General features: G+C 38.8%; 1 protein-coding gene across 12 annotated transcripts in view; it reads right to left on the bottom strand.

The window, feature by feature from the left end:
* Positions 1 to 14,999, bottom strand: part of TENM3 (teneurin transmembrane protein 3) — a 1,236,272-nt gene extending 1,221,273 nt beyond the window's left edge. For all 12 annotated transcript variants that reach the window (XM_080662244.1, XM_080662258.1, XM_080662255.1 and 9 more), the window contains exon 1: positions 14,911 to 14,999. The gene's annotated coding sequence lies outside the window, so the exon portion shown is untranslated. The remainder of the gene's footprint in view (positions 1 to 14,910) is intronic.
* Between the last annotated feature and the right edge of the window lie 7,555 nt (positions 15,000 to 22,554).

Raw genomic sequence — 22,554 nt, 5'->3', positions numbered from 1 at the left:
GAATCTAGAATTCTGGTGGGAAAGAAATAAAACATTTATATAAGTATTTCTGTATTTTGTGTAATTCTAAAATTATTCATTGGAAGAGCTTGGCTTTACCTGACTACCTTTGTGGAATGATATAGGTGGAATGATAAATTTTTGGAGGAAAGAAATGTAAGAAGAATTGATAAAAATATAATCGCTAAGGAGGCATACTCTTGTTTTCTAGGACTCTTATGCAACAAAATGCTCAGTGGATCACTCTCTGAGGATTACATTAGTCAATCTAATACATCTAAACAAAAAATTAACATTTACAATAAATATATGAACTCAACAAGTTTTTATTGTTTTCTTTTTCTCTCAATACATTTACATGTTTACCCAATTAAATAATATAATAATGAAAAATTATTTTTAAAAAGGATGCAAAATTTTCATTTTTTTAACCTTTAAACTGAGTTTTTTTTTTTTAAAAAAAAAAACATTTATTGTTGAAAGTATTACATAGGTCCCCCTCTTTCCCCCATAAAAATATTGTTAATAAAGAACGAAGTTGAATCCATATTTTAGACCATGTACAAAAATTAACTTAAAGTGGATCACAGTCACAAATGTAAGTGGTAAAGCTATAAAACTCTTTAAATAAAAGCGGGGGAGAGATTTTCTTGGGCTAGACAATAGTTTCTTAGAACATCAAAGTACAAGTGACTTTGTAACTGGATTTTGTCAAAATACAAATACTTATGCTTTAAATAAAAATATCAAGAAAATGAAAAGACAACCCAAAGAATTACAGAAAATATTTGTGAGTCATATATCTGCTAAGGAATTTTATCTAGCATATATAAAGAATTTGTACAACCCAACCAAGATGAGATATGTATGCTTAATATGTAGACAAGGCAGAATAATGCAAGACGTTTGCTTGATATGGAACAGTCGTTTGATTAATTTAATCCAATACATTGAGATTGCTAGTACTGGGAGCACAGACATAAATAAGATCCAGTTCCTGCCTTCAAGTGAGATACCAGCTCATGAGGCAAAAAAGGAAAACAACACTCACTACGCAATGTAAACTAAATGCCATAATGACAGAATCACTGAACAGAGATAAGCTGAGTGAGAACTTGACTCTGCTTGGAAATGAGGTCAGTGGTAATTTCCCAGGGAGAATGCCACCTGAGACATGTCTCAAGAAATGTCAATAGAAAACCACAGAACAACTGTCTGCTTCTGGGAACATTGTAACAGGGACTACATATACCATTCTGTCATAAACAACTGTAAAACCAGACATTTTGTGAGCATAGCATGCTGATCCCCGAAACAAACAAAATGATGAGGTGAGTCTTAAGATTGCCCCAATTTAATGTCTGTTTCCAATTCACAGCACAGAAGGAGGAATCCAAAAAGAAGCCGGCCATCTCACTGAGAAGAGGAACTGAGAAATGAGGTCAGTCAGAGTCTAGGGCAGCTGTAACATGCAGGGCAGAGTCAGGGAGAGGACCCTGGGGATCTGCAGTTGAGTCCCTTCCTCTTGAATGAATCTTTAACCTGTTTATTCTTAAGAAAAACTACCATAAGCCAGGGGAAAAAAAACGAACAAAACAAAAAACAAACTACTCCAAAGCAAGAGTATTACCACTGGACCTCCCAAGAGATTACTCAGGGGGAGAAAGAGCTTATGTTACCAACAGATAGAATGGAAAGACATCTTAATACATGGAGAATTTTGTAGATTTCTTAAATGAGGTTTCCTTTTAATATCGAGGCCGTTAGTCCTAGATTAAAATTGCTTTGGACCCTCTCTAACAAAGTTTAAAATCTAATACAGAAAGGATTTAACTTCCTCAAAGACACCCACCTGTGCCAAAACAAAGGCCATCACTTTGGTTCTAAAGGAATACAACAAAATCCAGAATCCAAAACATTGTGATATTCTTAATGTCTAGCATCCAATCCATAATTAGTAGGCATGCACGAAGCAGGAAACTAAGTAGGAGGAAAATCAAGCAACTGAGTCAACAGATTGACAAGAAAGATAGAATTAGCAAGACAGAGCATTAAAGTAATGATTATAAATATGCTCCCTATACTTAAGGATGTTGGGAAAAATACAAGTATGAGGACAAATGTGAGAAACGTAAAAAAGAAACTGAAATGGGACTTCCAAAGGTGAAAGGTAAAATATCTGAATGAAAAATAAATTGGATAAGATTAACAACAACAACAAAAAAACACCGTACTGCAATAGAAGATTATTGATACTGAAAATATAGTGGAGAAAAAAATCAGCAGAGCACCAATGACCTGTGGAATAGCACCAAACTGTTTAGCGTATGTGTTACAAAGTTCTAGAAAAGTGGGGAGGGAGGCACACAGGAAATCTGAAGAGATTGTGGCTGACATTTTTCCAAATTTGAAGAAAACCATAATCTCCTAAATCATAGGAGCTCAATAAATTTCAAACATAATAAATGCCAATAATTGTGAATGTACTTAATGCCACTGAATTGTAAACTTCAAAGTGGTTAAAATAGTAAATGTTACGTGGTGTACATTTTACAATAACAATAGTAATAGTTGAGCCCTACAACAAAAGAATAAATACAAATAAAACACCAACAGGGACAATTAATCAAATTGCCAAATAACAATTGGAAAGATAAAACCCTAATAACCAAAGAAAGAGACACATTGAGTCGGGGTGGGGGGGGAGAAGAGAGGGAAGAATGGCAGTGGACTTGGTAACAGAAATGATGAAGGTCAAAGGACAAGCAACATCTTTACATGACAGGCAAGAGCAGGGGTCCTCAAACTTTTTAAAGAGGGCCAGTTCACTGTCCCTCAGACCGTTGGAGGGCCGGACTATAGTTTAAAAAAAAACAACTATGAACAAATTCCTATGCGCACTGCGGGCCCGGGACGAGTCGGCTGCTAAGCAGGACAGGCAGCGGCACCCGGCGGGCCGGATAAACAGGCCGTAGTTTGAGGACTCCTGGGCAAGAGTGTCAACAAAGACCTCTAATCCAGTGAAAATATTTTCCTTACATGGATAAATAAAGTCACTTTTTCTAAGCAAACACAACCTGAGAATTCGTCACCAGCAGATATGCACTACAAATTACAATTAAAGTAGCTTATCAAACAGAAGGAAAATGGAAACAATCCAGAAATTGGGGTGTACAGATAAATGAAGAACAATGGAAATATTACATGGTCAAACAGAAAATATTTTTTCTTTACTTAATCTCTATAGTAGATAAAAGTAAAATGTAAGACAGCATTAGCACAAAGAATAAGATAGGAAATGAAGGGACAGTATTATGTCTCCCAGCAATGTATGAAGCGGTGTAATGTTGCTAAACATAGTTGCTGATCATTTAAAAGGTATATATTGCAACCCCTGAAACATTAAAACAAAAAGGAATGAACTGTAACTACTAAGCCAGTGATAGAGATAATATGAAATACTAAAATGGCCACTAATCCAAATTAAGGCAAAGATAAAAGAAAACTAAGAACATCTGGTCAAATGGAAATATGCCTTAAAATAAGAATTTTTTATTCAACCATTTCAACAGTAACATTGAATAGAAATATATGCTTTTATAAAATATTAGAGACCCAACACACGAAATTCTTGCAAAATTTAGGCCTTTGAAACTTCTGCGGCTGCCTGGATCCCTCCCTCTCAGCCACGGGCAGCTGCCTCGATCCCTGTGGCTGCAGCCCTGGCTTTGTCCGGAAGGACGTCTGGTCTAATTAGCATATTATGCTTTTATTATTATAGACTAGTAGCCCTGCGCAGAAATCGTGCACCAATAAGTCGCTGCCGCCCTCCTGTAGCTCCCCTCGCCCCCCTCCCCCCCCCCTCCCCCTCTCATAGCTTGCTTCCCTGCCCCTTCTTGTACCTCTCTGCTGCCCACTTGTAGTTCCCTGCGCCACCCTCCTGCAGATCAGTGATCTGGTCATTAAGCAGTTGGTCGTTATGCCTCAGGGTGTAATAGATAATTAGCATATTCCTCTCTTATTATACAGGATATAAATATATAAATAAAAGTAGACTCTGATAAAAAAAAAACCAGAGATGATCAAATTGTATAAAAAAGCAACACTCAACTAACTGCACGGTTTTTATAAGAAGCTTCCAGGTAAATCATATCCATGGTGAAGGACTGAATGCTTTCTCCCTAAGATAAATAATAAGGCATGGTTGTTACGTTCTCCAGCTCTATTCAAATTTGTAGTGGAGGTCCTAGATTAGGACAAGAAGTAAAACTATGTTTATTCACAGACAAAATGCTTATGTATTCAATTATCCTATGGAATATACGAAATAATTCCAAGAAATAATGAATGAATTTTTTCAATGTCACAGAATATAGTATCAATATATCCATATCAATTGTATGTCTATGTATTAGCAACAAATTGGAAAATAAAATTTATAACATGATGCCATATAAAATAACATTAATGCCATGAAACATGTAGACATAAATTTAAAAAATATGTCTAAGAACTTTATACTAAAAACTAAAGAATATTGCTGAATACAAGGCCCAAATAAAATAAAGATTAGAAGACTCAATATTGTATGGTTTCCATTTTTCCCTGATTGATTTATATTTTCAAAAAAAATTTCAATCAAAATACCAACAGGTTTTCAAGGTTAAATCTGATTCTTAAATTTATATGGCAAGGCAAGGAAACTTGCCAATATAAGTTTCAAAAAGGAAAACAGAATTGGAAGATTTCTATTACCTGATTTCAAGACTTACCTTAAAGCTACAGTAATTATGACAATATGTGCCATTGGCATAAAGATAGAACAAAGATCAATGGAATGGAATAAATAGTTTATGGAAAGACCCACTCTGATAAAACCAACTTATTTTTGGCAGAGTCCCAGGGACTTCAGTAAGGGTAGAATATATTTTTCAACATATGGTGGAGAAACAATTGGAAATCTATACTAATAAATGGGTAATATGCTAATTAGATTGGGAGACCTTCTGGATGTCCTTCCAGACAAAGCCATGGTGGCAAGGGCAAGGCAGAGGCGATTAGGGGCGATCAGGCCAGCAGGGGAGGGCAGTTGGGGGTGAGCAGGCCAGAGGGGGGGCAGTTGGGGATGATCAGGCTGGCAAGAGGGGGCAGTTGGGGGCAAGCTGGCTGGCAGGGGGGGGGGGAGTTGGGGTTGAGCAGGCTGGTGGGGGGGGGGCATTTGGGGGCAAGCAGGCTGCCAGGGGGGGAGTTGGGGGTGATCAGGTTGGCGGGGAGGTGGCAGTTAGAGATGATCAGGTCAGAAGTGGGGGCAGTTGGGGGCGATCAGGCCGGCAGGCAGAAATGGTTAGGGGTGATCAGGCAGGCAGGCAGGCAGGCAAGCAGTTAGGAGCCAGCAGTCCTGGATTGCAAGAGGGATGTCTCAGATTGGAGAAGATGCAGACCAGGCTGAGGGACACCACCCCTCCCGCCCCGTGCATGAATTTCGTGCACCGGGCCACTAGTCTCTATATAAGAACACTGACTCTTAACTTCATACCATACACATCAAGTAATTTGACATGAATCAAATCTAAATATAAAAACTAAAATTATGTAACTTCTAAAAGAAAACATAAATATTTATGACCTTAGATTAGACAAAGATTTCTTCAATATGATTTGAAATGGCCAAATCATTAGAAAATTGATAAACTACTTAATAAGAAATGTAAAACTTGGGCTCTTCAAAGACATTAAGTAAGTGAAAAGGCAATAATAAGAAGAGAAATAACTATACTTTTAAATGGGCAAAATATTTGAACAGATCCTTTATAAAAGAAGATATCCCAATATCCATTAAGCACATAAAATATTCAATTTCATTAGTCATTAGGGATATGCAAATTAAAACCACAATGAGATACCACTACATAACTCCCAGAATGACTAAAATTACAAAGACTGGCAATACCAACTTTTGGTAAAAAAGTGGAGCAAATGAAAATGTGGAGCTCATGAAAATAAAAAATGCTATAAGCACTATACTATAAGCACTATGGAAAACAATTGGGCAATTTCTTAAAAGTAAATATATCCTATCTAATAAAAGAGTAATATGCAAATTGACCATCACTCCAACACACAAGATGGTTGCCCCCATGTGGTCAAAGATGGCTGCCCCCATGTGGACACAAGATGGCCACCACAAGATGGCCAGCAGGGGAGGGCAGTTGGGAGGGACCAGGCCTGCAGGAGAGGGCAGTTAGAGGTGACCAGGCATGCAGGGGAGGGCAGTTAGGGGTGACCAGGCCTGCAGGGGAGGGCAGTTAGGGGCAAACAGGCTGGCAGGGGAGCAGTTAGGCATCAATCAGGCTGGCAGGGGAGTGGTTAGGGGGTGATCAGGCCGGCAGGCAGAAGCGGTTAGGGGCAATCAGGGAGGCAGGCAGGCGAGCAGTTGGGAGCCAGCAGTCCTGGATTGTGAGAGGGATTTCCAACTGCCCATTTAGGCCCGATCCTACCGGGATTAGGCCTAAACGGGCAGTCGCACATCCCTCGAGGGGTCCCAGATTGGAGATGGTGCAGGCTGGGCTGAGGGACACCCCCCATGCACGAATTTCGTGCACCGGGCCTCTAGTATTTACTATAAGACACAGAAATCCTACCTTCAAGATATTTACCCAAGGGAAATAAAAATGTATATCTACTAGTATACAAATACTTGTTCTCAAATCTCCATAGTATCTTTATTCAAAATATCCCCCAAATATAGCTTGAAGCAATGTATATCTATAGTTATTTTAAATCTAAAAGAAAGTTATGCAGTTGTAGTAAGAAAACTAAATAAAAGTAATTTTCTACCTCTACTTCCTGCAGTAAGTCAAAAATAAAGTTCACACTTAGAATCTGATATTTCTTACGTGTAATCTTTTACATTCAATTACATTCTTCTGCACAGGATATTACAATGTGAGAATAATAACTTAAATGTAATGTTCTCTTTTAGAATCCTTACATTTATTTTTTCTTTGTAACCGAGCATTCTTTGAGCAACTGACATCTTTATTTTAAATATAACTCTTATGTCACATATAGAATACCTACCATGTCTTCCTACAAAGAGGAAATCAATGAAAATAGCATGAAGAGACCCAGTTAGCCTGTTTTTGATGAATTATGTCCTCAAAGATATACCCTGTATGTGGTTCAAAATGTATTGATTACTGACAACTGTTTCTGTAATATCAATAATGCACTGTTCCCTTGAACTTCCCCTGAAGTGAAGGGTTTAATGGAGGGAGCCCTAAACAATAAATTGACGATCAAGAAGGAGACAGAATAATAAAATTGACTCGAACTTCCAAAAATAAATAATAATTCTAAACTTGAGTAAAGCACATTGACATCTGTGTTTGCTCTGCCTTTTTTTTTGACTTGTATCTTTCATAATAAGCTGCTTACCAGAGGGATTATTACTTCACCAAGTTTAAGCCTCCATAGATCCCATTGACATTTACCTTTCCACGTGCTATCCAATATTAAGAAATTAAAAATGAATAGAAATAATTTTGAAATGCCACTTTCTCTATTTAAAATTTATTTTCTATTATAACATGTAAACTTTGAATAAACTCTTCCTATTAGGTGTAATTCACACTCTCTTGTGTGTTGTTTCATCACCAATTCAGTTATTGAGAGACTCCAACCCTTTTGAAGACTTACTCTAGAGAAAGAATATCCCTGTTTGATGTCTATTAGATGGATATCATTTCTCTATTAACTGTCCAGATGAAAAACAAATTACTCCAAAGCAAGAGGTGAGCTACATAGAGTTATATTCTTTTCAATATTTCTACAACATTCTATTGATAGTCTTGAATTAAATTTCTTAATTATGCAAAGAATGCAGTGTTATGATTAAAATGTTTTAAGCAATTTATGTAAACTTAAAAATTCCTAATGTTATTCATTCAAAATATTTTCTAAATCATTTTAATCAGTTTTGAACAATCTGTTTTATATATTTTAAATCCCAAATTAAGATATACAATTTCCATAATTGTAACTGTGACTGTCATTTGTTAATATAATTATTGGACAATATATAATCTCAGTACCAGTATTACCTATCTGTTCTATCATCTAGATCCTATCTCTTCATCTTGCTCACCAGGTTATTATAATAAAGCTCTATTATGTTAGCTTATAATCCAGACCGCTGCTTTGTCAGCCTAAAAACTATTTAAAAAAACCTACAAATTCTAACAAAATTCATTCTAGCAGTTCTGCTGCTTTTCTAAGACCTCATTAATCACTAGTTTATTCCTCAGTTTTAAAGTCTTAAGTGCCTTATCTATGTTATGTCAAGATCAAAACAAATCAGTAAAACTTGTAATGAATAGGTTAATGGTCCAGGGCTCTCAAGACGATCCCGGGATGAACTGAGGTTTCATACATCTGTGATCACAAAACTGGCCTTGGCATCTGACAGGGTTCTGACCTCAACTCTGTCACTTATTAGCTTTGTTTTCACTCTGTCAGTCTTTCTTGGTGTCAGTTTTTACAACATGAAAATTAGGAACAATAGTTAGTGAATGATGATTAAAGAAAATATACCACACACAATGTCCATAAGATTTTTCTGGTAGAGAAGTGCTCAGTGAACGTGAGTTACTTTACTCCTTGCCATAATAAGAAAGATCATTTCACTATTTAATTCTACATCTGATTTCAACTGTTGAGAATACCTCCAGTTGACACTCCTTTTTTTTTTAAATCAGATTCTCTTCTGGAGAGAACCTGATCATTAGTATAAAATTTATTTTGTTAATTAAAAAATGTCAATAAATAAATAAATATATATATATATATATATATATATATATATATATATCGAAAGAACATAACCTATGTTATATGTAGGCAATCAGATAATATTTAATTTCATTATAATTTGAAAAAACTGAAGTTTCTTGTTGGTAAAAAGTAACTTATTTATCTAATAGTTCCAGTTAAACTTTGAAATAGTGGGTCTTAAAATATGTTCCTATGGGATTTAATTCTTTATAAACTTTTGCCAAATGTTACTCAGACATCTTTTTATCGTATTTAAAATATTGCCAGATTAAGACCTCAGCTTAGCAGGTATGATGTGGGGATGTTACAAATTTCATCATTTCTAAGAATTATTGTATCCCCTCATATCTGTCCTTCAAGTCAACTGCACTAGGACACAGCACTTGCCATTGGCATCTGCCTACATACGTATTAAATACCTCATGTGTAACAGGTAATACCAGCTGGCTTTATATACATTACTTGCATTAATCTTCACAATCCCACACTGTAACTTATTTTTATTCCCATTTCACAGGAAAGGGATTTGAAGAGCAAAGGTATTCATTAACGTGCCTGTAATCTGGAGCGAGAAAGTAACAAGTGGCAGAACCATGTTTCAAACCCAGGGTCCTCTGAGCACTGTGCCTAGAGAGTGTGATGTACAGAGCAAGGGATATAGTTTTACAGACAGGGCGTAACTTGGTAAGGCAACAGCTGGTTGCTACATTTATTGTGGTGACCACATCGTACGCTATATAAATGTTGAATTACTATGTTGTATACCTGGAACTAATATAATAGTACATGTCAACTATATTGTTAAAAAGAGACTATTGTGCAATTCTGCTAAGACTTAAAACATTTCTATTTTGGAGAAGGAGATTAGCTCAGGACTTAACTCATAAAAAATTCAGGTGTCTCAGTGACTTATGGGGTAGTTAGTTGGACTAAGACTTGCTTTTCCCATCAAACCATATATATGGAGTCAGGGCAGAACAGCGTTCGATGATTAATAATCTGCTCGCTGCGACACACCATTTACAAGACATCATCTTTTTGTAGTTGCTTTTTTTTTGGTAAAAAAATGACTCTTTGATTGCATGTTACTTAATTAAGCTTCCTTTAACCTCCTCCCTTGGTTGTCAACTGCTAAACTTCTGCACATGGTTCTTCATTAATTTGAGATTTTTGGCAACTGGCTCTCCCCATCCCAACCACCACCAGGTTAGATAACATGATCTGGCCTCTTTGTTTCTTGATGGTCACATTTCCAGTGACCTTTTCCTCCTCTCCACCTCAGCCACCTACTCTCAGGGCCAGAAAAGAGGATATCCATACCTGCACCTTGGCTTTGGAGCGGTACATGAAGACATCCTGATCTCATCCCAGCTTCTCTCCACGTGCCCTGTTGGCTCAGTTACTCTCACTGAATCTCCTGTCTGACTGTGCTAGGGCCATTGCAGCAAATTCTTTCTGTCTTTGCTGCATTTCCTGTCTGGTTAGTGTCCATGCTCCCTCATATCAATCACTCTCTTGCCATTATCATGCATTCTTGTACTTTTTCATTGCTTACACATCTATTGGGGAATTAATGTCACCTGAATTAATGCCGCCATGTGACTTTTCTGCTCAAGAGCTTCTGGGGAAAAGCATGCAGCCCTTTGAATATTTATAATCATCAAACTTAATAACCTCTCAGCAATGCTGGGCGACCCTCCTGAATTTCTCTTGTTATTCTTTTCCATTCAATTATTATTTCAAACATTACTTACTCTCCTCAACCCCATGGCTCTGACTTTGTATATTACTCCCAACACTATCCTCGTTCATATAGCCAATACTTCAATCTCCTGCCACCAATCCAATAAAGCTTTTTAGTATTAGTGTCTATCCTCTTCTCTTTCTTTCCTGATCCAGTGAAAGTTACCCCTTTTCCTTTTTAAGGCCATTTCTTACACTGGATTGCTGGATCCCATCTTTGCCTATTTTCTCAAGAATTTTGGGCTTTCATTAAAAAACAAAACAAAAACACACAACAAAACACCACACACTCTATTTCACATCTTTCCCCTTATGCATTCCTATTTATCTTCTCAATTTCACAGCCTAATTTGGAAAGAGTTGTCTGCATTTGTTGATCCTATTTCTTCCTGCATCATTCACAGAACAATCTTCTTTAATCTGGATTCTGCCCCATCCTTTCTCCAAACTCTGTTGCAAAGGCTACCTATGATATCCTTGCTATTTGATTCAAGGGATATGTCATAATCCATATCTGACTGACCTTTTTGGCACTTTGTTGAAATTCTCTCTCCTTACCGTGGCTTCTATGATGCCTCACTCCCTGTGTTTTTATCTTCTTTATCTGCCTATTGCTTCTCTGTCTCCTTTCCCAATCACTAAAGTTTGGGCTCCTCCATGTTCTTTCTGATCAGGGCCTCTTTTTCTTGGTATCTCCCTATGTTCTCTCTGCAAGCAATTGATCCTCTATCATGGCTTCCGTAACCATTTAAAAGCCAATGACTCCACCTTTAGACCTATGATCCAGATTTCTGAGCTCCCAAAGTACAGATAGAGTTTTCTTTGGGATATACTCATTTTAGATATCTTGAAGCCTGTTCAAACGGAACATAACAGAAATTAAATCATCACCATGTTTCTTCAGCTCAGAACAGGAGAGTCTTTTTGGCCCTCCTTTTCTCATCTCGGATGCATTCAGTCTGTTGTCTCCTAACCAGCTATGGCACCCAGGTATTTGTCTCCATCTTCTCCTCAGGCCCCTGCAACTGCACCCCTTTCTCTTTCATGAACCAGTGTAAAACCTCCCACATGGGCCTTCCCATACCCTCCCCTGTCCATGTCTGTTCTACTCTCCACACATCAACCAGGGTGATGATTTTTCCCATAGAAATCTGACGTTATCACTCTCCTGCCTACAGTTCCCTGATAGTTTCTCACTACACTTGGATTGAAGGTCAATGTTCTTTAATGCAAGGCTCTGTGTGGCCTGCCCTTCACTCACCACATCTCCATCTCTTCCCTGCTCTGCTCTCTCTGCTCCATACACACTGGGCTCCTTCAGTTCACCAAGTGTGCCAAACAGGTCCCCATCTCAAGAACATTGTCCCTGGTCTTCCCACTTCTGAATATACATCTCTCTTCTTTGCTACCTCAAGTTTCAAGTATGCTCAAATATTAATCTCCTGTGAGCCCCCTCTTCCCTTCTGGGATGAACGCTTTGCCTGACACATGCAACACCAGGGAAAATGTGCATTATATTTTTTACATCACTCAGAAAAACTTGTAATGATAGCACCGTGCAGGTGTAAGTTTCATGATCCCCAACACCTAGCAACGAAGTTCCTGGCACATAAATATTTGTTAAGTGGAAGAATGCTGCTTACTTTAGCTAAAGATTAAATTACTTTCCTTGAGCGTTTTCTTTTGTTGCCATTATTCAGATTAATTATAGCCTAGACCTGAAAATTATTACACTGGCATATCCAAAGTGAGATTTTTATTCTCCTTGGTGACACCATGTATTATGGAATCATTGGTTATATAATAATGCATCGGGGCTTATGAATGAAGATTCAAGAGGTGCATTTTAGTGTTTTCTATGCTTTCTACTGAAGAAAATTGTCAAAACATGAACAGAAATGTAAGTGATAATAGAAGATGAGAGACTGACATCATTTAAACAAGTCAGGTCACATTCGGAATTGAATGCTCAAGCTTCCAGGTAGTAGGCAAAGTGGTTCTGAGTTGCAACATACCTCTCTTTTTCCCATAGAAAATTTCCATGATTACGAAGAAAAAAAAAATAATTGGGAAGGGAGAAGAGCAGATACTCTTTTTTCTTAAAACATTTTTGTCTCAAGCTCTAGCCAGTTTTGCTCAGTGGATAGTGTGTTGGCCTGCGGACTGAAGGGTCTCAGGTTCTATTCTGGTCAAGGGCACATGCCTGGGTTGCGGGCTTGGTCCAATGTGTAGGAGGCAGCCAATCAATGATTATCTCTCACAACTGATGTTTCTGTCTCTCTCTTCCTCTCTGAAATAAATAAATGTATATATTTTTAAAAAATTTGTCTCTAGGAAGAAAGCAGTTGTGTTCCTTCAAGAGTTGTTTTATTTTTACAAAATTACTTTGAAAGTGTTTGCAATAAATATTGCTCAGGTAGCTTAACTCCAAAATTGTTATGGTAAAGAATAGAACTCATTTTATTTATGAATTATAGTACTTATAAAAATACACGGAGATATCAGCAGATAAAACATAGTTTGGCCATTCACAATGTTCAAGGGCTAAAGTATTATACCCATTAAGGAATGTCATTTTTTTATTTTTACCTATTAATATAATATCTGGTAAGCAAATGAGGATATCATTTAACAAGAACATTTTTCTAAATATTAATTAGTAGTGGGATGATGAACTGTTTGGCTTAAAAATATGCAGAATGGCATAAGTGATTGGTTTTATTTTCATTACATTTTTATACAATTGAATTTAACTAAAAATACACCATCTCATTTTGCCCTGAAAGTAAGTTGTCCATGCAAAACATAATGATGAGTTTTGTCAATTTAAGAATGTGCAGACTTTGATTTTATGGTTAAAATACCAAATAAAATTAACTTATTCATGAATCGTGTATGCTTTCTAACTTTCAATTCTACTTTCATTGAAGTATAATTTTCCTCTGACTTTATTATTCATTTTTATCTTCCTTCTTCAAATAATTAGATTGTCCAAATTACTTATCTCCAAAGTAAGATCTATCCCATGTTGACAGACAGGAGCTCCATCTCAGAATGATTTCTCACAATGCTTAGTTAGTTCAGCGGAACCCATCAGAAATGTTGAAAAATGATATATAGCATATATGTTAATAACAGCAGAAAACCTACACCTTTTATTTGCCAAAGTATTCATGCTCTTAATTTCATGAGGATATTTTTAGTTTCTAGTAATTTAGAAAAAGGTAATAGGTGACAAAGTCAGGAAATAAAGTGTAAAAATATGGTGTAGAACTCCAGCTATATATAACACCTACAAATGTATAGCAAAGCACATTTGCATTCCAATAACACCTGTGACATTTAGACATTCTATAGAATTCCTGTATTCAATCTTTGCCCAAATTATATGCCAGTATGAGTTCTCTCTAAATATAGTCAGAGACCTTAAAGTAGTTGAGCACTCAAAAAGTATATGGTGCAGCAAATAGTACATTTTTATGCTTTTCTACTTTTTATAATTCTTTTTCATAAAGCTGTTAATAAAAATAATAAATATGTTTAGAAAAACCTGGAAATTTCAAACCAAAATCTATAAATGACCATAAAAGGAAAACTGCAGCTTTATAAAACTTTTACTTTGCAGTTTAGTCATAATTACCAGGATGAACAATTTACTAACAATCAATGTTGTGTTTCCATGTCATAGCTTCAGAAATACACTTGCTTTTATATATATTGCTAGGATCTGCTCATCAACACAGCCACTATCTTGGATTCCCACTTAATGATGTCACTAGCATACAACAGATTTTCACTCACATAGTTTAATACATGCTTATTGCAGACTTCTTTTTCTGGCAACATTTACCTTTCTTGTTTTATGAACCAAAGATTTTCTATCTCTTTTATATAAAATCTCACAAATGATTACTGGATTTTAAAGGTTTCTAGCAGCTGGTCACTTGATGATGGCTCTTTCTAACTGATGTTGAAATAAATATGATGGCGGGTTAAATTAAAGACTTACAAAATAGCCTTCTAACCAATTTCCTCCCTCCCTCCCTTCTTTCCTTCCTTCTTTCCTTCCTTCCTTTCGTCCTTCCTTCCTTCTGCTTCTGAGTTGGCATTTGTGGCATAGAACTTGTGCACAAAGAGAAAGTGAGATGTCATTGATTTACAGAAGTACCATGACTCTAGGCAGAGCGCATAAAAAGTAGAAAGAGAAAAGGTGGATGCATGACAGTTCCTTAGAAGTTATGTCTGAAAGAATGACGGGGTTGACTAGAAAATCAAAAAACAAGTTTCTCCAGAAGACAGGGCTATCAAAGCGCCCGGTCTCGCATGGGCACTCACCATTGCTGGTCTTCCCAGGAGGCGTTCCTGACCTCCCACTAGCCGGCTGCCAGCCAGCGCAGGGCACCGTGAGAGGCCCCCTGGCTCTGCCTCCCTGGAGAGTGGTGGCCACCCAGCCTTCTTAGGAAGCAGCTCTTCTTAGGAAACAGCTTTTGGCCTGGAGAGAGAAGGGCATTTCTTACACGGGGACCAAAAACCACTCTGATTGCACCTGCATTATTCACACATATAAACTCAATTTCTATTGTAATTCCTATGTTTTAACATTTATAATTACATGAGTCGGAAATCTTTTTCTCTGGAAAAGAGGAATATATAGCTAAAACTGATATAATTGTGCATTTGTACCTACACAATATTCACTAAAGATATAAGTAAAACACTGAAAGTATAAGGTTGTTTACAATAAAATAGCAGATCCATCAAGGTGCTGGTTCTGATCTTCTGGGCACTGGTTTTAATTTTCATAAAATATTCAGGTTATAGTATTCAACTCTAGTGCAATCATGTATTGGGCTATATCTAGCCTTTTCACTTTTTGACGCACATTATGGTTTCTGGTAGTAACAACAACAACAAAAAACAACAAACACCTCAATTTTATGACAATAATTTTCCTTTATAAAATGATAGCTGATATTATGACTTCCGGAAGCTTGAGGGAGACAACATAACTGTCATGGGAAGCTCCTTCCCCACTCCTTGGCTTCTTTCTAATTTATAGGCATTTCATTAGTACAATAGTCCAGGCACCTTCTGCCACCTCATTTCTCTGCCACAGGAAAGGAGAAGGGACTGCTCTGATTGGTGAGTTTAGAAAGAAACCAGGGCAAATTTAGTCTAGATTCTTCCCATCTCTTTCTTGTGGGAGCTGGCCTCTCAGCAGAAAACACACATTCTCTGCTCTTTTCCTATATTACATAAGCTTATGCAGGGGCAGGTGGCGGTGGTGACCACAGTTGGGTTTGTAAATTCAATTTTGGGGAGTGATAACAGCTTCCAACATTTGACACCACGGTCAAGGTCTCTCCTTGCCTACCGCTCCTAACATATATCATCTCCCTCCAACCAGAAGGGCCTTCATCCAGTTCCTAGTTATGCAGTAGGATTTTTGTCTTAGGGTCATCTTCCTGGAATACAATTCCCATTGATTTTCACATGACTGGATCCTAATCACCTTTCAGTCCTAATTTGGATGTCTCCTGCTCAGCCTCCCTTCTTGACCACTCTATCTAAACACCAACTCTCTCTCCATTACTGAATATTACAGTCCGCTGTTCATTTACTTCTAATTTAACTTAGTGTGCCTTTAGATTTGGTCTTTTTGTTAGTTTGGCTTCTTCACCTGGGCCCCAAGCTCCATGAGGGCAGTGATCATAGTTGTCTCATTCATCACAACTAAATAGGAAGTATTTACCCAACATTTCTAGAATACATGATTGACACAGAATCTTAAAATACATTTAACTCCTGGGAAATAGTAAGCTAGACACAAGTGTTCAAAATCACCATGAAATATATTTGAAATGGTCGCACAGGAACTGTGGTGTTCCAGGGATACTATCTTCACAGGGCAACCATAAAAATGCCCAGGGAATAAAAAGAGAGGTGCTTTGCTGTGTCCTATGATGCTAGCAAACAGTAAGACAACCAGAGGGTGTATATCATTTTCCAGCACGTACTTGGAGAGCTTTGTCCAAAGGAAAAATGTTCACAAAAGATATATTACCCATTGACTATTATCAATAAAGTCCTGCTCTAGAGACACTGTCCAAAGATACTCTATGTGGCTACATAGAAAACTGAATAGTCAATTGCTGCCTGCTCTTTGGAAGACACATAAACAGTCTTGTGGGCAACACAACCTATGTGTTCAGTCCACTCAAAAGGGTTGAGAAATCAAGCCCTTCACCCGGTTGTCCTCATGAGCCCACTTTAGTGGTAGCCATGACTGTGATGATGGAAACAGCCATGAAGATGGAGGGCTACAGGGCCAACAGCACCTGGCAACCTCTAAGTGGGGATAAAGAACACAATGTGTAGTATGTCACAAGATAATACATTTGCTGAATGGCCTGAATGGCCATTTGCCCTGCAGATGAGTTTACCAAGAACTGCTTTCTCTGTTTATCATTGATAGTGTATCCTCTTACAAATCCTCTACTTGCAGGAACAGTACAACAGCAAACACTTTTTGAAAGCAAACACAATCTGAATCTCATTACAGAGTAAACTACAGTTACATAGGGAAGGATAGAGCCATATCTGTCCGTTGAGGGCATGGATCTGCAGCTGTCTCAGACCACCCTGCCTCAGACTCTGGGCTATCCAAGGCCATTGGCAGGGGTAGAATTTGGGACCTTTTTTGGTATCAGACTGTCTCTGACCACAATGAAATTCTGGACTAATCTGAGCAGGAAGGCTTATAGGAGACGGTGAACAAACTAAAATTGGTTGAACACTGTGCCAAGGGCTCAGAATTTATAAAGGGACTAACATTGAAGTTCTTTGGAAAAGAAGCCAAGCAGATGTGTTATACTCTCTTGGGGCTCTAGATTGGGGTGGGATTTGGTGTATGTCACTTGGAGAGGGTTCAAGTTAGGAGGCAGGCATGTTACCCCTCAGGAAAGTCTTGAAGGCCTTGGAGTGCAGCTCTCAACATGTGCCCAAATGATGTCCAACTAAATTTCAGATCTAACAGCAGTTCATGCTGTCTGGATGCTTGTACTATGAACATGAGCCATGTTACTATAAACTCAGTGTTTTCTGAGAGTAAATTATGGAGGAAATAATTATCAACAGATGGTAATATATATATTATGTACTTCATAATAACTAATAGATGATGTAACAATATCTATAACATATATTAAAATACAAATATATAAATATATAAGATATGAATAAAACATATTTATCATACAACTATAATATATAAACCTAAATATATTTATATTTTATAAACTAAATACAGGTGTATGTATATGTCTATATACATGCGTGGATATATATTTTTCATAATGAAATTACTCTGTCACTTCAGCTCCTCATTGTATCTTTTTTCTCTAAATAACAGAAATTTAAAATATTTAAGAAATGTAACTACATGAATGCAATGGTAAGCTCCAAACATATGCAAATTGTTAGGGTATTCAGAAATATACCCTATTGGAGCTAGTTTTAGAGACAACGTTTCAATGCACTGTTTGTTTTCCTAGGTAGATGCACGTGTGTACACAAACAGAGCACCTCAATGTGCTTCACTGACAACATTTGCACTCGTGGAAAGATTCTTGCCCAGGAAAGGGAGCTTGGCTGTGAGACATGAGAGACTTCATGTCATCCTCTAAGAATTTAGATGTGTCACCAGCATACTATGGAGATCATCTATATATATAAAAAGCCAGCGACCTTAATGGCCATAATGACCATAAGGACCAGTCACTATGATGCCCACTGTGGCCAGCAAACCCTCAATCAGGGGGTGTGGCCAGATGGCCAATCTCGCGGCCCTTCCCCCCTGCTGGCCTGCCCCTGATAGGACTCTCCCAACCCGATCAACATCTGGCCGCTGGCCAAATGCCCCCTCCCTTCCCCCTGATCAGCCCATCCCACCACAATAAGCCTGCAGACCCTCCCCCTGGCAGCCTGCCCCTGATCGCACCCCCCCACCCCAATAGGAGGTGGGGCTGGCTGGTCAACCTCCTGCAGCCCCTCCCCCTGGTCGCCCCACCCATGATCACACCCCCCACCCCAATGTGGGGTGGGGCTGGCCAGCCAACCTCCTGCAGCCCCTCTTCCTGGCTGGCCATGCCCCCGATGGGCCCCCACCACCCTGATCGGCCCACAGCCCCTCCCCTCCACCAGCTCCACCCCAGATCGGCCCCCTCACCCCATTCAGGGGTGAGGCTGGCTGGCCCACAGCCTCTCCCCATGGCCAGCCCTGCCCCCAATCGGCCCCCCAACTCTAATTAGGGGCGGGGCCCAGCAGCCAATTGCCCGTGGTTCCTTCCCCCAGTGACCTGGCCCTGATTAGGCCTGATGGGGTAGGTCAGCTGGCCAACCTCTCACCATCTCCTCCTCCTGACAGGCCCAGCCCCGATCTGCCCCGATTGGGGCCGGGCCAGCCAGACCTCACCCGTGCACTAATTCGTGCACTGGGCCTCTAGTGGCTAAATAAATGGCTCCGTACTCAACTTTCTAGAAAGGGCTATACAGTAGGTCCTCGGGTTACATTGGAGATCCATTCCTAAGGTACAACGTAAGGCGATTTTCGCCGTAAGTTGGAATCCACCTACATAAGCACCTACGTCACTCACATGAAGAACATACACAGCAGTAATGAAGTGAAACAGAAAAATTGTAAAAGAAAGATAACAATTCCTGACCTTTACTTGTAGTAAATACAGTAAATAACAATAAACATAAAGCACATATGTACATACGTCAAAGTGACGGAACTTTTTTTTTTTTATAAATAAATGGGAGATGGAGACGTAACCATGAAATGACGTAGGTCGAGTCCGACGTAATCCGAGGACTGCCCGTATGTAGCTTTTGAGGCAATGTTAACTTCACTGTGGTATTAGTAATCTCATCAACTTTTTGGTCAGGGATGGATAAATAACTAGCTTTTAGTATGTAAATTCCCAACAAAAAACATTTTGCAGAAAATGGGTCAGGTTAGAGATGTAAATGAGGCCTAACATGTCTCATTAGGTTTTGAATTGCCTTTTTTTCCCTAAGCATTATCAATCTTGCAAGCTTTTGGGGTAATTTTCTTGCTTGAATAAGCTAATAGGGTCTTTTCCAATAATAAATGAACTAAAATACTTCTCAAAACTAATTCTGCTTAAAACAATAGAATAAGTTGCATGTTGAAATGTATATTTTAAAGTTAGCCAATTTTTTTTCCCCAGTTTTTAGGTGATAAGTTGTACAGTCAACCTGGACACGTTTCACGGTGGGTATAGTCGCTAGGTATAGAGAGCTATCTTTCCACAGCTCTCCTTTAAAATCAATTGTATAGTTGAAGGATACATATCAGATCTTGGGCCAAATTGTTAACCACAGAATCTGTCTATGTTTGGTGAAGATAGATCTTTAATTTAGCAAAAAGTCTCTCTGGTTCTCTTCTGACAAGTTCTATTTGTAATGCTCGTTACTAATCCATATTTTCAGAACAAATGCTATGCAAACCCATGCTGTTGCGCAGAGCACTGTTCTGGGGGTAGCTTATACAGCTAAATGATCCCTGCCAGTGCAGAAGGAAGGCAAGACTGCTTCACGTCTTAGGAGATGCTCATGAAACAGTGCCACTTCACAGAGTGAGACTGTCACGGGGAACTTTCACACCCCTTCCTTTTACCACATTGGTCTCTCTTCTACAAACCACTAATTTGCAGCAGTCTAAATTAGCCTCGTGCGACGATGTACGAAGTGTCTGTGGGCTGTGTTCGTCTATCACAGCGTTGCCACTGTTTAGGACAGTTTAACAAGTCAGACTCCAGACAGGGGGATGAATTTTTGTCACGCTCTAAAAGCTGCAAAAGTGAAATAGTAAATATGCAATTACAGCAACTACCTATATTTAACTAGCTTACAAATCTAAAAGTAAAATCAGCCCACTGTCATCTTGTGGTTTATTTCTGTGTTGGGCCTAAGGATAAACAAATGAAGTTGTTGATGGTAAAAAAAAAAAAAAAAAAAATTAGAATAGCTTTCTTTGAATTGCAACAACCCATAGTGTGACCCCCCCACCCCCCAAAGAAAAGGAACTCTTTAGTGGTGCCCTGCTTCCTTCATACCTTTACCTGAATGGATCTTTTCTTTTTTTTTTAATATATTTTATTGATTTTTTACAGAGAGGAAGGAAGAGGGATAGAGAGTCAGAAACATGGATGAGAGAGAAACATCGATCAGCTGCCTCCTGCACACCTCCTACTGGGGATGTGCCTGCAACCAAGTTACGTGCGCTTGACTGGAATCGAACCTAGGACCCTTCAGTCCGCAGGCCGACGCTCTATCCACTGAGCCAAACCGGTTTTGGCTACCTGAATGGATCTTTGAAAAATGAAGCCTTTTCCATTTACCCTAAGTCTAAGTTAGAATATGTATGTGTGTCACTTTTTCTTTCAGAATAGACTTCATTGTTTCATGAATTCTATACATTCAGAGAAAGAGATTGTGAAACTACATACTTCACAGAAGTACCTAATTTGAATTATGCTGTCCTGGCTCGGTAGCTCAGTTTTTGAGTACCCTCCCAATATGCTAAGGTTGTGGGTTCTATCCCCCAGTCAGGCATATACAGTCATTAACCAATGAATACATAGATGAATGGAGCAGCAATGAATCAATGTTGCTCTCTCTCTCTCTCTCTCTCTCTCTCAAATCGATAAAAATAAATTTTAAAAATAAATAGGTATATGCTGCCTACTAAAGTTTTACAGGTAAAGAAAAGATGTTCTCACAAGTTTTAGTAAAGGGTAAGCGAAGGAGGTGACAGCAGTTACTGAGGATGTTCTGGGTTAAAATAACAGCTGCTCGGGTGTCACGTAGCTGTCTAATGTCATGTATTTTGATGGAAGACAGTTGCTACATAGACAGGACAGATCATCTGAGAGGGAAATGTGAATTGGACATGTGTTTCTATGGTCTGCTTGCTGCCACACCACCTTTCTTTGCTGAGCACGAAAATGCTGTTACCTGCCTCCCTGAATCTTGTACAGCTTTTCTGGTCTTGCCATAGTCCGGTGGCTATACCTTCCACTTTTGACCTTGGTGACATCTCAAGGATGACCTTGAGTCCTCTCTCATAGTCTCGCCATGGTCTTCTTTAAACAGAGGCCCCCTTCACAAGGGACCAGGAGGCAGGAAGCACATACCATCACTCCTATCCCTTTGATTACAATTACTTATTTCTCTCCCTAATAAACACACAAAAGATGATATCATACATTTACTTAGAGTTAATAACAATGGCTAAAATTCACTGACACTCATTTTATCCTCCAAACAATTCAAGCAGTCCATCAGTATTAGCCCCACTCTATAGATGAGGACAATAAGGCTTAGAGGAGTTAGGTCCTAGTAGACCAAGATCATGTAGTATGTGGTGGCAACAAGTGGAATGTAGGCATAACTCCAACATCAGTCCTCTTATCTATAATAATAAAAGCATAATAAGCTAATTAGACCAGATATCCTTCCAGGTGAAGCCGGGGCTGCGAGGGAAGCCCAGGTCCAGCTGTGCCGGGCAGGGGGGTGGGGGGTTGGGGAAGGAAGGCCTACTCCTGCATGAATTTCATGCATCAGGCCTCTAATCTATGATAAACGCGGAGTTTCTGTCAGGCCCATGTTCCTTATAACTCATTGTAGCTTCTGACACATGCTGTCATCTGAGACAGGGTGTCTAACGCCAGAAGACTTAGAGCTCTGATGCGCAGGACATCTGTCTTTGCAAACAGCACCCACCCCCAGGGTCTATTCAAGGGGATCTTGCTTCCCCCATAAAATGTGCAAGTGCTGGAACCTATATTCCAGTAGTAGCTCCTTATGCTCCTGTCACTTATATGATTACCTAAAGTCTTTTGAAATAGAATTATATTCCTTGGTAAAGTCTTTTGGCATAATAAGTTCAAG

This window comes from Plecotus auritus (assembly GCF_963455305.1).
Source record: "Plecotus auritus genome assembly, chromosome: 3".
Taxonomy (NCBI): Eukaryota; Metazoa; Chordata; class Mammalia; order Chiroptera; family Vespertilionidae; genus Plecotus; species Plecotus auritus.
The sequence above is the reverse complement of the archived record's forward strand: the minus strand, read 5'-3'. Positions and strand labels throughout refer to the sequence as shown.